We start from the raw sequence: 19,405 nt of genomic DNA, 5'->3' as shown, positions 1-19,405 counted from the left end.
ATTGGGTGGTCGCGTCATCCCGAGACTTGAGTAAGGATCTCCCCAGTTCTGGGGGTCTTTCACAACCAGCCTGATTGCTATCCTGTCTTGAGATTTTTCTCTGCCAAACAAATTGGTCTACTCCTTTTAAATTCTACTTGACTAAGTTGTCAGGGCATGGGCAAAATGAAGCCAGTGACCAGGGAATGGTCACATGAATTGCCCCTGCCCAGTTCATGACTGAGTCCTCGTTCTCCTCTGAAACCTCATGACCTCACTATCTACATTTCTCTCATTCCTCTCCCAAATTCCTAGAAAAATGATCCATTACTGTCTGCCTAAAAAATGCAAGGGTTTTTCTTGTCTGAAGTTCTAAACTCCTCTCCAGTTCTTCCCGAAAACTAGTTTCAAAGGCCTATGAGCAATATGTTCAAGTTTATCTATCAAAGGCTTCACTTCCTGGTATTAATTTTCTTAGTTACTATTACTACTGCTGTGATAAATAAAAGCAACTTAAGGAAGGAGTTTATTTGGGCTCACAGTTCCAGAGTGAAGTCCACTGTGCCAAGGAAATCATGGTGTCAGGAGCTTGAAGCAGCTGGTCACACTTTGTCCACAGTCAGCAGGAACAGGGTGACGAATGCTGGCTCGCTGCCTGCTTCCTTCTTTCATGAAGTCCAGGATGCAAGCCTATGGAATGGAGATGCCCACGGGGGGCAGGGTCCCCCTACCTCAAATAAGATCACCAAGATGATCCCTGACAGGTGTTTCTTAAGAGGTTCTAGATGTTATCAAGTTTACTACCAACACTAGCCACCTCAAGTAGTCTGTTAGAAAATGAACTACAAAAAACTAAGGGACAGTAGTGACCAAACAGGTAAGGCCCTGAGAAACTATTATAAGGTTTAAGGTTTATACACAGAATGAGCTCTTACTCTGGGTATTCAAAGGAAGTTAAATGAGCTGTACTTAAGTAACTAGATGACAACTAGTAGACATGGGAAGAACTGGTTAACAAAAACTTACTTAATCTCTACTACCTTCTAGGCATTCCCTAGCCTTGGGCATATAGTAGCAAATAAAACACACACCAGTGTTTGGTTCCATCACGACCAGTCTGCTGGGGTAGGTACAATCAACACATGAGTAAGTGGGCAAATGATGTGTCTTCAGGGAAAAACTGGGTAAACAATGGCAGAGAGACATCTCTTCTGAAGTGTGGAAGAAGGCTTCTTTTAAGAAATAATATTTGCAGGGATGGCAGTTTCACATGCCTTTGATCTCAGTACTTAAGTGGCAGAGGTAGGCGGATCTCTGTGAGTTCAAAGTCAGCCTGGTCTACAGACCGAGTTCCAGGACAGCCAAACTATACAGTGAAGTCCTATCTTGAAAAACAAAAACAAGGAAAAAAATATTTGGAGAAAGATTGGTAGAATGAGTTCAATAAACAGGGCTAGGATGCTATATTAGATACTTTTCTGTTGCTATGATAAAACACCATGACTAAAAGCAACTTATAAAAGAGAGAGTTTATTTGGGCTTACATTTCCAACAAATCCATTATGGAAGGGCGGGGCATGGCAGCAAGTGGCAGGCATGGCAGCAGAGGCAGGAAAATAAAAGCTAGCATCTTACATCTCAACCACTTGTCCAAGCAAAGAGCAAACTTGAAGGAGGACAGAGCCTTAAGCTCTCAAATGCTTCCCCCAGTGACACACTTCTTCCAGCAAGGCTGCACGTCCCAAACAGCGCTACTAACAGGAGACCAAGTGTTCAAATGCCCGAGATACGAGGGTCACTTCTCATTGAAACCATCCACACAAGGAAAAAAATGGTACAGGGGAACACTGGCACTCTTGCTTAATGGACTAAGGCAATAAAAAACATCAAGAACTTAAATCAGAGGACCAGAAAGAAGATTCCTGTGAATGCAGCGAGATGAGAGAAGGGAAGGAAGAGTAAATCAATTTCAGAGAACCAATCAAGAGGCTTCACAGAGGTTCAGGAAATGCGACAACAGAGTAAGGTGCAGGGTAGACCTGAAAGAGCGAGTTTAAAGGTATTTAAAAGGTAGAAAAGAAAGGCTGGTGGCAGATACTAGATTCATGAGGGCAGGGCATATGGACCAAGGACAGCCAAGATATGCAATTAGTATCTCTTGGGCTTTTTCACAGGTAGCTAGTATTTCTACGTGCAAGGTCCTTACCGTCCAGGAGTACTATAGCAGTTACCTACTAGTAACCAATGATGCCCTCAAAGAAGCCAGTGTCTGTCTTATGGGAAACAACTGAACAAGCTAACTACAGTGACATTCATCTTAAATCATTAACCTAAAGATTAATTCAGTTACTCAGAGGAGGAGGAAAACTGGCATTTTCTCCTTTAGAGAACACCAAAGTCCTGAGTCCAGGAAGATAAACACACACAGATAACTCCCTCACACACACACACACACACACACACACACACACACACACACACAGCTAAGGAGTCAGATTAGTCAGTAGAGTGTTTTGCAAGAATGAGAATGTGACATCTTTGTGTGGGTTTATAATCTCAGAGCTGGGGAGGCAGAAACAGGCAGATCCCTGAGGCTCACTGGCTAGCCAGCCTGGTCTACTTGGCCACTGGCCAGTTCCAGACCAATGAGAGACTCTACGTCAAACAAACAAAAAAAGATGGATGGTACATAAGGAATGACCCCCCCCACACACACACACATGCTCATAAACACATATACAAGCTCAGACATGCTCACATATATACACACACACACTCATTCACTCACACACTCATTCACTCACACACTCGAGTGCTAACGTGTTCACACATGCTCCCCCACACACACTCACACACATACTTAAGCATGCTCACTCACACAAAGACTCACTCACACACTCACTCTCTTATGCATACACTCATATATACACTCACACAAATACACAAACACACACACACCAAAATAAAAAAAATAAAATACCTAAAGTAAATATTCTGCATAATTTTTCTAATAAGTTGAAATTGAACAATCGTTAAGTGTTCTAAGTATCAGGATAAACAGTAGCACAGGCTACCTGGCTCTCTTTTTTATGAAACACAAAATATTTCAATTAAACCAAATATCATTAATATTAGTATTAACTCATTACTCACAGGTATGAAGGAGAATGAAATGACGAATCTCCAGGGAATTAAAATGTGCTGTGACAGCAACACACAAGAAAAAGAAAAATTTGACTTAGTTACTAACTGCACACGTTGCTACACATAAAAATGAAAACAATGTTACTCTTACTGTGTAGACACACAGGGAACACCCCTACAGTCTTTCATTTAAACAGCTGTTGGTCAACCCAATGAAGACTCTGAGAGAAGACCTGACTTTCCCAGTCACTTAGCTAGTAAGAGGCACTGGTGGGCTGAGAGCAACTCTTAGGGCTCCTTGCTCAAGACCTCAGCTTCTAAGTCATTTCTAGCACATCACACACCCCCTAATCACCCACACACAATGCAGGAGGCTGGATCCAGGGCTTTGCACATGTTAAGCACATACTTCTCTAATATTGTATTTTGTAGATATTTAATCCTCACTTTCACATTACTGAATCATTTTTTTTGTTTGTTTGTTTTTATGGGTTTTTTTGAGACAGGGTTTCTCTGTGTAGCCCTGGCTGTCCTAGAACTCACTCTGAAGACCAGGCTGGCCTCGAACTCAGAAATCCGCCTGCCTCTGCCTCCCAAGGATTGGAATTTGTGCACCACCACCACCCTGGCTACTGAATCAAAATTTTTTTTATTAGATATTTTCTTTATTTACATGTCATTTGATATCTCCTTTCCTAGTTTCCCCTCCAAAAAACCAAAAAACCAAAAACAAAACAAACAAAAAAAACCCCAAAAAACAATAAGAACAAACCCCTGTTCTTTCCCCCCCTCCCCCTGCTCACCACCCCACCCTCTCCTGCTTACTTGCCCTGGCATTCCCCTACACTGGGGTATAGAACCTTCACAGGGCCAAGGGCCTCTCCTCCCATTGATGACCTACTTGGCCATTCTCTACTATACATATGCTGCTGGAGCAATTAGTCCCACCATGTGTACTCTATGGTTGGTAGTTTAGTCCCTGGAGCTCTGAGGGTACTAGTTAGTTCATATTGTTGTTCGTCCTAAGGGGCTACAAACCCTTTAGCTCCTTGGGTCCTTTCTCTAGCTCCTTCATTGGGGACCCTGTACTCAGTCCAATGGATGGCTGTGAGCCTCTACTTCTGTATTAGTCAGGTACTGTCAGAGCCTCTCAGGAAACAGCTATATCAGGCTGGATTGTCCTTCCTTCAGTCTCTGCTCCCTGAATCAAATTTTTAATAGGCTGTAACAAAAAGACTCAAGTGAAAACGCCCATCTCCACTAATAAAGGTGTGTGGCCACAAAACATAATACTTTGTGGAAAATAGCATTTCTTTGGTTCTTGACTATAGTAATATAAAAAACATTAAGGACTCTGATGGCTAAAGAAATTGAAGTAGAAGAAAGAGACATAAAGACTGTATTAATGAGCTTCAGTCCCTTTGAGCATGTGCTTGTGTGAGAGGGTTTAATGCAGAGCTTCAATGTACAGGGCACATGAAGTTCCTGAAGAGACTTTACAGCTCCAAGTCATCCACACTCAACTCTTGAATGTATAAGGATGGGTCATCATCTTCAAAATCTTGGTACTTCATGCTCAAAAACAGAACAAAAAAAAAAAACTGCTAGCAAGTCTAAAAGTCTGTGTATATGAAATAGGAAGTCAGATAACGAGATATCACACTAAAAGACCAAAATGAGAAAATTCTAAAAAGGTCTTAGAAATATCTAGCATACACGTGTTTGCTGGCTTAATATTGCTGGTTATTATTATCCGCTACAAACTGCAACAGAATTGGAAGTTCCCGCAGAACTACTTACAGGTTGAACTGAGACAAAATGACTTAATGACACTTTCTTGAATCTCTTATTGACAGCCAAGGTATGAGATGCTTCTAAAACGTCAATCTCCAAGAGTGAAGTAAAAAAATGTTCCTTAGGCCAGGCAGTGGTGGCTCACACCTTTAATCCCAGCACTTGGGAGGCAGAGGCAGGCGGATTTCTGAGTTCGAGGCCAGCCTGGTCTACAGAGTGAGTTTCCAGGAAAGCCAGGGCTACACAGAGAAACCCTGTCTTGAAAAACAAAAACAAAACCAACCAACCAAACAAACAAACAAAAATGTTCCTTAGAAAAGAAGGCACAAAATCAAATTGAATTTGTAGAGCAGGAAGAGACTGGGGTTTGAAGCCTTTTTGTGCATGTTTCCTGATACGTCCAGGCTGGCCTCGAACTGTGATCCTCCTGTCTTAACCTACTAATGGCTACAGTAACAGGCATCCACCACCACACCTAGCTGGGGGAAAGGTTTTTGTTTTTCTAATGTGTGTGTATGTGTGTGTGTGTGTGTATGTATATACGTACATACATATGTATACACGCATACACACATACAAATGAAGAAGAAAAAAAAAACCCAAAGCCTTCAAAAGGAAAAATTCAGAACATTTTCCAGTCCCAAATGGAAAGCATATATCAAAAATATTGTAAGCTTGTACAATGGAACTAAAGGAAAGTTACAGCCACCTGAAATTGCAGCAGTTAAGTTGGTAACTATAAATGGGCTATATCCCTATGGGGAACAGGGAGCATCTGTTCTGTGCCTTCTTAGATCTTTCTGGGGTAGGCTTTTTATGAGAGTTCATTTAATTCATGAATGTGTGGGGAACTGTGAACATGTGTAGGCAAGCACACATGCGTGGGCATTCACCTGTGTATGAGCATGCACAGGTGTGGGCATTCACACCTGTGTGGGCAGGTACACATCCTCATGAGTACAAGGTGTCTTAGAGCTACTCTTGGAGAATATCAGATCTCTTGGAACTGGAGCTACACTTAAAGCTGTCTGCCAGATGTAGGGTTTGCTACATAGGTGCTGGCTCCAGACTCTGGTCCTTAGAAGTGAGCAGCAAGTACTGCTTAGCCACTGAGACACCGCTCCATCTCTGAAAAAGATGTTTACATTCAATGATTTACTTTACATTGGAACTGCCGTTTTATTTTACTTTGTCTGCTTGCTTTGTTCCCAAGAAAACTTCAAGCTTTAAAAAACTGCTGCGTCAGGAGCTGGAGAGATGGTTCAACGGTTAAGAACATTCACTGCTCTTCCAAAGGTCCCAAGTTCAATTCTCAATACCAACACAACAGCTCACAACTGTTTGATGCTATCTTCTGGTGTGCAGATGTACCCACTGGTGTGCAGATGTACCCACTGGTGTGCAGATGTACCCACTGGTGTGCAGATGTACCCACTGGTGTGCAGATGTACCCACTGGTGTGCAGATGTACCCACTGGTGTGCAGATGTACCCACTGGTGTGCAGATGTACCCACTGGTGTGCAGATGTACCCACTGGTGTGCAGATGTACCCACACACATACATAAATCTTTAAAAGCAACAAAACTGTTGAGTCTGGGAAGATGGCTCAACTGGTAAAGTGCTTGCTATGTGTATCAAGGCCTGAACTCATCTGACATTAAATCTGTAACCCTAGTTAGTACCAAGAGTGCAAACAGGAGGATCCTGGGGCCAGCCAGCCTAGTCCAAACTGAGAGCTCTAGGTTCCTGTCTGAAAAAATAAGGTGAGACGTGATTGAGGAACACATGCTAACATCAACCTCAGGTACACACACACACACACACACATACACACACACACACACACACACTAAGGTATTACTAATTAAAGTTAGGCATAGGGATGCATCTACAGTAAGTCAGTTTACTATGCCATAGTAAAAACTTTTATGATTCATTCGATGCCAACCCCTCCGTCCCGCTCCTGATATCTTGGCTCACTTCTGCTATCCAAAGCACCAGGAGCTCACCTTCTCAAGCACAGTCCATCCTACCACTACATCTTCTTCATTCAAAATCACTTCTGGACTCAAAGTGGGTGGAGAACAAATATACTCCATAAGTTTCCTTAGGTCTTCCACAATCTTACATTTTATGGGGGTAAAAAGAAAAAAAAAAGAAAACCAGAAAAGAAAACCAGTCCTAACTCTGCTAAGTGCTAAGTTACCTCACGAGAAGCAGTCCTAACTCTAACTCTGCTAAGTGCTAAGTTACCTCACGAGAAGCAGTCCTAACTCTGCTAAGTGCTAAGTTACCTCATGAGGATACTCCTTTATATAAACAAAACAGTAAAAAGCAAAATGAAGAGGTTCTTGTATACCTTAAAGTATGTCTCTAATTAAATCAGTTTTGTATATCCATGCTTTTATATGTTAGCAAGGTCTACTGAATCATGGTCATACACAACTGAAATGGCAAGAAAAGCAGAAGTGCCCACTTTATTTGAAGTGGAAAACAATAAATTGAGTTTTTTTTTTTACCTTTCCCCTTTTCAATACTACAAACAGAATCTTAAAAACACTCTGCCACAACTGTTTGCTCACTGAACCATCCCTACCCACCCCTACCATCCTACAAAGTGATTTGATAAAGCTTAAAGTTTCTAGTCTCGGGATTTGCTACATTCTTGTCATTTGAACCTTTGGGATAATCCTAGAACTTCTAAAATTCTTTAAGCTACTCTCAAAATCATGAAATAGCCCAGGCCTTAAAGTGGCTGGCTTTTAATAACTTCCTATCTGTAATTCTGGTTCTAGGAGAGAGAGAGAGAGAGAGTGAGACAGAGAAACAGACAGCAAAGCAAAGAGACAGACAGACAAACAGACACAAACAGACACTAAGCAGACAAACGAATGTACCTTTTTCAATGTTATATTTTCTTCAGGGACTGTTCATGTTCATCTCCTTTATTTCTTAACATCTTCAATATTTACCATCTTGACTCAGGGAAGCAATCTAAATTCAGTAATAGTGCTTTTTTTCCCCTTTAGCAAAACAAGAATGCCACTCCAGATATCCTGCCTGTGATAATCCCTTTGTGTCTATGATGGCTAGTGTTGTTACCTGGCACAAGTTAAAATCATGGAGGAGATAGGTGGGCCTCTTGGTATGTCAGTGAGGAATTACCCAGATCCTATGTAACTAAGGGGGGAAGACCCAGGCACTACAGGAGGCACCATTCCCTAAGCAAGGGAGTGTCTAGAGTGGAGACAGCAAGCTGAGCACTGTAATCCATGGACCCATTACTCTCTTCTTCCAACTGTGGACTCAATATGACCAGCTGCTTCAAGCTCCTCTCCATAATAGACCCTTTCTCCCTTAAGTTGCTTTGGTTATTTATCACCAACAGGAAAAGACAAGAGATCAATCTCAAAGACCTTAAGGGAAAAAGCATCACTTAAAAGAGACAACTGTATGTAATATACAAAACAGTATGCTAATGACAGTGTAAAACACAGGTCCAGGGCTGGAAAGATGGCTCAGGCTACTCTTTCAGAGGACCTGGGTTCGATTCCCAGAACCCACACAGTGGCTCTTAACTATCTGTAACTCCAGTCCCAATGGATCTGCCCTACCTCTTCTGGCCTCTGAGGGTAATTTGTACACATGGTACAGACATGCCTGCAAGAGAAAAACACCCATACATATGAAAAAATGTAAATATCTAAACAATTAAAAACCTGCCCTTTTCCATTAGTCATGACCCAGACCCTAGATCTAATGACATTCACTGGATTTTTAACAAGATATACAACCAGTAGTGTAACATGTGTATGTAGTGTGTATAGCCTATTCTCAAAACAAGTTTCATTAATAAAGACTATTTTTAGATTCTTGGATAATTCCCCCACTCATATTGTAGGCACCTAATGCTATTATTCTAAATGCCCCACAATAAAAGTTTGAAAAGACAAACTGGAGAAATAAAAGTCACCAGACATTTTTGCTGACTCCAAGGTAATTAGCCAATTCAAAGTAGTACATAATAAAACTACCCAGATGCGGTTCTCTGAATTTTCTTTCTGGCTTGCTGATTTTATTGAGAGAGAACAAGTCATTCTCTGAAATGTGTGTGTGTGTATGTATGTATGTATATATATGAGAATCCCTGTCTCAAAAAAACAAAACAAAACAAAACAAAAAAACAAACCAAAAAAAGAAAAAAAAGAAAACAAAATGAAACAGTAGTTTTAAGACTTGCCTAAATAGTACAGAGTTGCAGGGCAGGGTAGAGTACTAGCCTAGATACTATAGTACTATATAGTACTATATAGTATATATATATATATATATATACATACACACATACACACACACATATTTTGGCTTTTTCAAGACAAGGTTTCTCTGTATAGCCCTGGCTGTCCTCGAACTCAGAAATCCGCCTGCCTCTGCTTCCCAAGTGCTAGGATTAAAGGCGTGCGCTGCCACCACCGCCACCACCGGCTCTCTGAAATATCTTAAAACAGTTGTAAACATCCCAGAGAAAGTGGAGCAGCAAGGGAAGTGGCTCAGCTGTTAGGGCACTAGCTGCTGTCCTAGAGGACCCGGGTTCAATGCCTAGTACGTACATTGTAGCTCACAATGTCTGTAACACTATAGGCCCAGGGAATCTGACACTCTTCTGGCTCCCCTGGGCACCCGGCACACAGACAGACACACATGTAGATAACACACACATACACATGAACACACATATATCATAAAGTTTAACAGTTTAAGAAAAAACAAAATGAGCCAGGCAGTGGTAGTACATGCCTTTAATCCCAGCACTTGGGAGGCAGAGGCAGGTGGATTTCTGAGTTCAAGGCCAGCCTGGTCTACAGAGTGAGTTCCAGGACAGCCAGGGCTATACAGAGAAACCCTGTCTCAAACAAAACAAAACAAAACAAAACAAAAAACAAACCAAAAAGAAAAAAAAAAGAAAAAGAAAGAAAGAAAGAAAGAAAGAAAGAAAAAACAAAATGAAACAGTAGTTTTAAGACTTGCCTAAATAGTACAGAGTCACAGGGCAGGGCAGAGTACTAGCCTAGAACAGTGCAGAGCAATAGGTTTTATCTTTAGAACTACAGAATGCAAAGCACTTAAACGAAACAGATCCCATCCCGTTGAGTGACACCGAGCTGCTCAGACGAAGACAGCAAAGAGTAGAAACCTACCTTGCAAGCAGAAGCGAGAGCAACCATTGCACTTGGTTAAGCCAGAGTCATACCATGCCCTGTGCCCGAGTATTGAATTCAGCAGCATGAATTCATATTAATAGTACCAACCTAATGTGGAAGTCTAACACCTATAGAATGTCACCAAGCCGTCCCTGCAGCTCTGAAAGAGGAATAGAGCATTGTATGGCCCTCGTCTTAAGCGTGCTGGGGTGAAGATAGTCCTACAGGGGAGTGATGGGTCCTGTGTTTAGTAAACTGGCCACAGCTCTGCTGTTTGTCTCATAGTATTGTGAAAATACACACTGACATCAAAAGGAGCAAAGCTGGTGGAAAGTATGAAGAAACTACCTAATTCTTCCTTCTTTATATATCCACTGTTTGTTTAGGTTTGAAGAAGTCTACCTGTATACAAACATAGGTATATACACATGTATGCATACATGTATGTATGTATGTATGTATGTATATGTGTGTATGTGTATATACAGATATATGGTGCTTTTAAAACCACAAATAAAAACATGCTGTACACATAGCTCTCTAGCACTTTTCTCAGTTAGTAATGAATCTGGGCAGATTCTTCTACACATGCTCTACTTCATTGTTTATATTATCTACAGAGTGTTCCATGCAACATTACTTGCAGAGTGTTCCATACAATGTAAGCAGCAGTATCCCATGCAACATTAACTGCGGTGTTCCGTGCATGAAGGCACTTTAACCAAACCTCCATTGCAGCATGTTTATTTCTAGTTGTCATTTTTTTTTCAAACAATACTGTGATGTCATTATATGCAATATTTGTGTGCGAGAACAATTATGTGTACAAGATGAATTATTACAAATAACACAAATTTAAACAAGAAACCAGCATATCTACAAAGGTGACAAGAACATACCTTCAAATTAAATGCTTAATGATTAAAAGATGCCACACATTAACACAGTTAGAAGCAGAGTAATGGGTCAGGAAAATGTAAATAGGAAAAAAGAAAGAAGGAGGGGGCAAGGAAACTTTACATAATCCCCAGGACAGAAAGATAAAAAGATTGAGACAATAAAAAAATTGGGAAGGGGAGAAATTATGTAAGTAAGTCTAAATTAGGCAAGATAAGAAAAAGAAAAGACATAGCTTCTCTTGCATAAATCTGTTGAGATTTGAGACAAGCACTATTTCATAGACAAGCTTAGACACCACCTGCTTTAGATGAGTATTTGAGCCTTTATTTTAACATAGTAACCACAGGCTATTACTACCAGACTGAGAAGCCTAGGGAAGAGGATCTTCCAAAAAGAAAGGCAGAAAAGTATCTTTTCTGCAGTACACCTGGTTCTCTTTCAATCCCGACTTCCTCAACAGGACAACAGCTACACCATCATACAAACAAACCATGCCTTGCCTCGAAAGATCCTGATTTTAAAAGTATCGATTTAGGCCTAATTTTTGCTTACATCTTGAAATACCTTTGACTCAACAGGGTTATTCTAATACATCACCTTATATAAAACACAGTCAACAACTTACCTCTTCCAATGTGTTAGGATCTGAATGCCACAATGCATATTGACTCATGTTTTGTCCGTTACTGCCCCAGAGTTTCTTTACATGATGTCCATGGCAGAGTCCATAGGTAGCAGGGTTCTGCAAAACTGAAAACCTTAAAACTGTCAATGCACATACCTAGGTTGCTACATGGATCAGTCCACTATGGAGAGCAGCTACACCATACTGGCACTTAGATATGTGGTTTAGTGGACATGACTGAGCATGGCTAAAGTGGCCAACACTACAGGAAAACAGTAATACCTAGAAGATCTCAAAATTTATATGACTTATCACATTTAAATGTATTCTAATTCAGTGGCACAGTAACAGCATATAAAATGGGGGTGAGTAGAATATCGCTACTGTCCAGGAATTGTGAAAAGATTTAAATGTGAACAAACATAAATTTTACTTCAAAAAGCTTTGGAGTGTTCAACTGACTTGAAGAAAAGCTCAGATTTAAAATCAAAAGATGCTTACTAGGGAAAACACAACCATGTAACATAAATTCATGGTCTCCTAACCCCACTCTATCCAATCTAATGACACATTGTGGGGACATCTCAAGATCTGCCTTTTATTTGATAGCCCATGCACAGCCACCTCACTGGGGCTACACACAGGTAGTGACTCCGGCTAAGATCCCATTACACAGCACAATGTAGCATCTGCACTGTATTTCATTTGATAGCCCAAACAAGGTGGTTACAGTACTTGTTTTTAGCAGGGTTCATGTACACTCTTCATAATATTTAATAGCGCTTTTAACAAAGGAAACACTTTAATCTTAAAGAGTTTTTTTTGGGGGGGGGCCGCTGGGTGCTGCTACAATCGTTCCTTGTGACTATACACAGCTGGTGGAGTCCGACTACATATTTATAAATTACTGCTTTCATATTCCATTGTAACTCTCATTCATCTTTCAAATATTTCACCAACTTAAGAAATCTTTACGAAAAAGAAAGCTTACACGCTGAAAAGAAAGCATTTATAACATCAGCTACCAGCACCGTGCGACAACCGTGGCTTATTATTCGATAACCTCCCTGGGATCACACTCCAGTTCTTCCCAGGAAGGTAAAGGTAGCCGCAGGAAGCCAGATAAGCGCCTTATCCTCTCCACCAAGAGATTAGGACCCATCTGTACAATTCACTAACTTTAAAACAAAATGCGTCTGGATTTTCTTCTGCACCCGCGTCATAGGGCAGGGAGGGGGCAAGCAAAGTAACTGGGAGTCGCGTTTGCAGAGGCGGGATGCTGACGCCCGGGATGCACTCAGCAGCTGCGCCAGTCGGGCTTTTCACCCTGTCCAAACCCTTTCCAGCAGGTGTCCACCTCTCGCAAGACCTATAGAAGACCGTGTCGCTGACCCTACTCCATCACAGGCTCAGGAATAGGCAGCGAGCCCAGCTGAGCGCACCACAGCTGCCCCCAAAGCTGTCTCGCCAACTCCCTCTAGCGCCGCTAGGTTCCTAGAAGACTTACTTCTTCAAAGTTCTCGGCCCGAAGCCGAGTCCGCACGCCCGCAAGCCTTCCTCCCACCGGGTTCCTCCTACAGCGCTGGACACCCACCCCAGCGCAACCCCAAAGCGCAGGCGCCGCCTCCGCCTCCACAACTTCCGCGTGTGACGTCACTTCCGACACCCTGCTCAGCCGAGGGTTCAGTGTTTTTAGCTTGCTGGTCCTGCCTGGGCTGAGTGACCCAATTCCTTTATTCTACAGACTCTCCTCCGTGCTTAAACTTACCGCTCCAATCCAAATTAGCGGGGCGTTTGGACACAATCACGAGATTGTCGTGTCCGACGTCTCTGCCGGGTGTCGGCCTCTGAGATTGTGATTGCTGACTGCGGTGCTGCCCTTTCACTTCTGAGGGTGTTGGTGTTATGTTACTAGGGCAAGTTACTTCTGTGAGTCTGATCCAACCGTGAAAAACACTAGTTAGTACCCACAACCTGAGGCTGTTGTGTTACTTGAGGTAATGCATAAAACTTTCCAGCATACTGCAATGAACATTAACCGGGTTTGTTTGTTCTTTTTCCTAATGATGTGGTATACTCTCTTGTTCCTCACTGAAACACATAGGTGCATGGCAAACTGGAACTACTTTTGTTCAGTGGTTAGCTGATGACATTGGGTACCTTCCCCTTTGGATATATATATATGTGTATATATATATATATATATATATATATATATATATATATATATATATATATATCAACTTGATTGAAAACATTTGCTGAGTTACCTTGCTAAGGGAAGGCACCACGACTACAATAATGGAACCTCAGACTGTTCTGAAAAGTAGACATACATCAATAAGGAAGTCTGTGTGTGTGTGTGTGTGTCCACAAACCTAATATTAACCCAGAAAAGCAGGGAGCTGTCTTCATTACAGACTTTCGCAGTTCTAGAAGGTTAGTGGGCTGTGAATGTACTACCACTGACAGGGCAGGGTGTCATTTACTCTTTTATGGGTCAAAGAAACATGTCAACTTGTTGTTAAGAGAGATGACAAAGCAAGCTAGTAGTGATGTTGAAATGTGGGTGATGGGTCAGTGTTCCAAATAACCCAGAATAACACCTGGCCCATAGACCTGTAGAATAATGTAGCTAGTATAGATGAAGTGTTACCAGTGCTGTAGTTCATTAGAACAATGACTTCTTTTGTTTTCTGATCAGGTCTTCCTGTATAGCTTCCTGTATTCTCCCTGAACTCTCCTAGTGTTAACAGATCTCACATGCCTGGTTTAGACCCAATGATATTTGTAATGCATTTTTTGACTATAGGGATTCAGTAATTTGCCACAAGGCACAAAGTTAGCCAGTGTGATCTTAAAATATGAGCCTCTTTAATTCCATTTAATTTTCATTTACTCATATAAGGTGCACAGAGACACTAGAGAAAGATGGATACAGTGAACACTTGCTTAAGGAAGTTTCCTACCTCTGCAGGGAGGCAGCCCTTGATGGAAAGGTTGTCCAATGTTAGCATAATCATAGGGACATCTAATTCCATCATTCAACCAATGGCACTTCTCCCCAGAAACCATAGCTTGAGTTTTAGAAATACATGCTGATAATGTTTTCATCAAAACATTATCAAACAAACATAACAAAACAAAATTGTTAAAAACCAGACTTTCCAAAACAACATGCCATCAAGATTTACAACAATCTTGTAGTTATCTACAAGAGATCCAGAGACTATGAAGCAAGGCTTTTGTATTGAAAGAGGGTTGTGTTGAAAGAGGCTGGCCTTGAACTCAGAAATCTGCCTGCCTCTGCCTCCAAAGTGCTGGCATTAGAGGCATGCACCACCACTGCCTGGCCCCTCTCAGGTTCTTCATTTGCCTCTTGAACTTTTTTCTTTTCAATCATTTATTTATCTAGTTGCCTTAGCTTCAACAAGGTTGATTGACAATGATCCTTATGAGCAGGTAACTGTGAGGACAGATCGCCTTCCCTGTCTACAATGAGCACAACTATCTATGGTGATAAAGTTGTGCCCCAGAGCAGGAACACTCTGTGCTAGAACTAAGTTGTCCCACCTAGGTGATAACAGCGACAGTTTTCTACAACCTTATTGTGGAACCAGAACTGACATAATCAAACATTGGCACAACCAAGATCAACCATTCTGTCTGCTATTCACAAGCCAATTTCTTCCTTCGTATCTCTTTTGCATAAAGTTGCAGTGTTCCTGTTAGGCCCCGGAAGACAAGCTTGCAGTCACCTAACCCATTTATCGGTTCTTCCCAGCATGCCACACTGATTAAGCCTACTTTTTGTGATCTTCCACTCTGCTCACTACTTTGGATGGCATATTAGAACAAGTGGCCAGTTCTAATGTTGGGACTCTAAGCCAGGTCTTTTTTGCCTAAGGCCTTGGGAACAGTGTCTCTTATAATTGTCTGTTTTAATTTCATCTTGAAGATGTTATGGTTCCTAACGTCCCTTTCTGTCTGATTGTTGTACTTGAGCAAGGAAGAAAGCAACAGCTTATTTTCCTTTTTTAAAATAAAATAAAAATTTAGAACAAAAACCAGATAACTCTCTTTTCATAGACACAGAACCAAGACTCACCACCGGCCTTCTATGATAGTTGATTTTCTTTGTCAACTTGATTAAGTCACAGACGCTATTTATTTGATGAAACATTTCAGGTATTTCTGTAAAATAATTTCTTAATTAGAGATGACATTAACATCTATTGATTTTTTTAAAAAATTATTTTTATGTGTAGGTGTTTTACCTGCATGTATGCCCATGTACCATGTGCAAGCCTGATATCTAAAGAAGTCAGAAAAAAATCTCAGAGCCTTTGAGATTGCAATTATAGACAGTTGAGAGCATCCGTGTAGGTGTTGGGAATTGAACCCTGGTCCTCTGGAAGAGTATCCGCTCTTAACTGATGAGAGATCTCTCTATCTCCTATTAGTTGGTTTTGAATAAAACATACAAAACTCCATAATATGGGTGGGCCTTGTCCAAATGGTTGAAGGCCTTAGGAAGGAAAAGCCTGAGGTAGGTGTCCTGAGGAAATGACAGTTCTGCCTCCAGGTATCTATCTGCCTTTGGACTTGAGCTACAGGACCAACCCTCATAGGACTCCAAGCTGCTGGTCTCAGTGTGTTAGCTACAGAGTTGTGTGATCTGGCTCCTCAGAATGGATCCATGTTAGCAGCTGTATGACCTTCAATAAATCACTTCACCTCTTTTAAAAAAATCTTTCATGAACAAACACCATGATACTCTGTGTCCTACAAAAATGAGTAAAATTTACCATTGTGACCACTAGATGTCAGGAGGTAAAGTGTCAGTCTGTCTCTGGTTTTCTCTGCTCCCCCTCTCACCCTCATCTCTTCTTTGACCTACTGAACTATTACCTACATTTGAGTGCCCCAAGATTTTGGGAGCTGACAGGTCTTAAACATTTGCTGAATGAGTAAAAAATTAAATAAATTCCAGGAATATTTCTGGACTTTTCTTTCCACCTTTAGTGTCCTGCCCTTTTACCTATTAAAAGAACATCTTTTTAAAGCATGGTGGTGGTTTAGAATGGAAAGATAAAACAATTGAGAGGAATTTAGAGAGAATGGAGAGAAAGCCATTACATCACCCTTGTTTGCTTGTTTTGAGGCCTCTTCTATACAGCCCAGGGTGGTCTCAAACTCACAGTCATCCTCCTGCCTTTGCCTCCTGAGTATTTGGATTGCAGACTTGAACCAACATAGTACCATAACTCCATGTTCAGCAGAGCCAGTGCCAAACACCATGGTTTTCTAAGTGGACTTACTGTAAAACACAAGGTGATAACAATGGATCAAAATGGTCACATACTGATATTGCTGTTTTATTCTATTCTTACTTTTGGTGCATGCTTGAAAACTTACATAATGCAAAGTTAAAATGAGAATGGTCATTAGAGACTCATAAATATTTTGCTTCCTTTCAATGAGACTGAATTTAAGCCATCCCAGGGAATCTTTGCCTGACAGAAAACAGATGAAGCTTTTCAGTGGATAGGGATCTGGAGATGGGGAGAGAGATATCCACCCCTTTTCTTTGCATAGGTAGGGACCTGCATGGTCCAGCACACAAACTTCCGGATTTGTGGTAGGGTTCCACATTTATCCTCTGGGCACTGGAGTGGCTTCAGTGCTCACACTGATTTCTCTGAAGTATTAACAGACCTGAGCTACCTTGTGAACGGAGGATACAAGACGAAGCAGTTGCTACAGTGAAAGCCATGTGCTTAAAATTAAGCAAGGAAGCAACAGACAGATGGTGTGGGGTGCTTGCCCAAGACAATGATATACTTTGAAGTAGTGCTGTGTATGTAGTGAGAATTTTGTTTCTTCTTCTTTTTTTAAAACAAACAAACAAAAACAGTTATGGTATGTGAATATGTTTGTTTTAATTCCAGATGTGGGACATGGGGCTGCTTCCACAACAGCTAACTTAAGATTTGTCTCATGCTCTGGCAGGGGTGTGCTTCTGCCAGCTAAAAATAGGTTACATTTGGAATTCTGGAGACTCTCGAGAGGGTATAAAAATGCCAGAGACCCAGAGGCTGTGGAGGCTGCTGCCCACCCTGCTGCAGCTGGTTGCTGTTGCTGTGAGCAAAGAGATGAGAAGAAGAAATTGGATATCCTGATGACAAAGATTGTACTTGCCCCAAGGAACTTGATGCCCTTAATCATCAGGAAGTAGTTTAAAGAGATCTACATCCCCTTTCCCTCTAACTTTCTTTCTCACTGGCCTAGTGTTGTGGGGTTAGAAGGGATTGGGGTAAAGGATCATAGGTAATCTAGGAAAGTCGCCAAAAGTATAGCTACATTTGTAATACAAATTAAGTGAGAGAATAGAAGGATATGGAAGTTCACACCAATGATCAAAAGACTGTCTAGAGACAGCAACATGGTAGAACCTACTTAATTGACATCCATGAATTCAAATTTGGAACCCATACATGTAGACAATTTTGTACCATCAAGAAAAGAAAAACCATTATGTTGCTACCTAGCTGTATCCTTATTTTTCCAAGTGCCTGATGCTTATAGAGGAACTAATTGATAAGAGTATGGGTGGTTCTGCTGTTGAGGAGCAGGCAGGGTCAGCATCACCTAATAGGAACTGCCCTTTGAACTTTGTCCCCTAAATGCCTCCCTTGCCTTTCCCTGCTTCTGCTCCCACCGAGGAGCCAACTCTAAACAGCCAAACCGTTTAATGGATTTACATTGAAGCTTGCACCAAGAACCCACTGTGGGAGACACCACAGAAAGTTCTGTGCTCAACTGAAATAAAAGTGCAGACCTAATGGCCAGTGATCGACTCCTACAAGACGGAGATTATAAAGTGTCTCGAGACGGCTCCAAAGAGTGCTTACTATCTATCGCTCCTTGCTCCAAGGGGGTGGGGTGTAATAAGGCCACTTAGTGCTATTAAACCTTGAACTCTACCTGCTCAGGTTCCTAGGATGCTGTGGTGTCTCCTAGACACCAGTATCTGAAGGGAGACAAAGCGGAAGTTAGTGCTTCTTATAGGAGGTGAGACCTGATCTGGCTGTGAAGACTTCTGCCAACAGAACACACGAGGAGAATGTGGAGGAGTAGGTATGGTTTTAGAGGCAGCAGACAGATTCCTATAGCTTGTAAGTAGCTGCTTGCTCTCCCCCTAGTCTGTAGTCATCGTTGCCGTCTAAAGCATACTTTGAATGAATGACTGCCCTTGACATGTGGGCTACGATTATCTTATCGGAATAACTCTGACCAATGCTCCTTACTAGGGCTAGCTTCCAGGGACTCCGCATTTTTCTACTAGTCAGACTCTTTCTTAATTTCAAGAAGTAACGCACCTGGAAATAATATTTAGACATTGTTAAAACTTGTGAAACATCAACAAAGATGACAAGTACTGTTTTACTTGTCAACCTGCACACAGTCTTCTGGCCACTTGGCGGACTTTGGCAACCATGAGAAGCGGCTGGAAGGACCATGCTCCAGGCTGAACTTTTAGAAAGTTTTAGGAAGAGACAAGGCAGTCTCCAGCCTACGTCCAGCTCATAATATGTGCACAGTTCCTGGATGAACTGTGAAAAATCCCAGCCCTTAGAAGGGACAGAACTAGAGAAGGCTGGGGCTTTGTGCCCGGGTAAACGGCTGGTCTGTGAACACGTGGTTTACGTCGGTGGTGCGATCCGGCACCTCAGCTTGCCTTTTGGCATTCCCTTTGT

At 41.6% G+C, this 19,405-nt stretch overlaps 1 protein-coding gene across 2 annotated transcripts in view; it reads right to left on the bottom strand.

Moving 5' to 3' along the window:
- The window catches only part of Map3k13 (mitogen-activated protein kinase kinase kinase 13), a 160,895-nt gene extending 147,609 nt beyond the window's left edge, over nt 1–13,286 (bottom strand). For both annotated transcript variants that reach the window (XM_031363503.1, XM_031363504.1), the window contains exons 1-2: nt 13,153–13,286; nt 11,646–11,770 (exon numbers count right to left, since the gene is read on the bottom strand). The gene's annotated coding sequence lies outside the window, so the exon portion shown is untranslated. The remainder of the gene's footprint in view (nt 1–11,645; nt 11,771–13,152) is intronic.
- Between the last annotated feature and the right edge of the window lie 6,119 nt (nt 13,287–19,405).

Source organism: Mastomys coucha, unplaced genomic scaffold (genome assembly GCF_008632895.1).
Source record: "Mastomys coucha isolate ucsf_1 unplaced genomic scaffold, UCSF_Mcou_1 pScaffold12, whole genome shotgun sequence".
Classification (NCBI taxonomy): Eukaryota; Metazoa; Chordata; class Mammalia; order Rodentia; family Muridae; genus Mastomys; species Mastomys coucha.
Note: the sequence above shows the minus strand (reverse complement) of the source record. Positions and strands in the feature narration are given on the sequence as shown.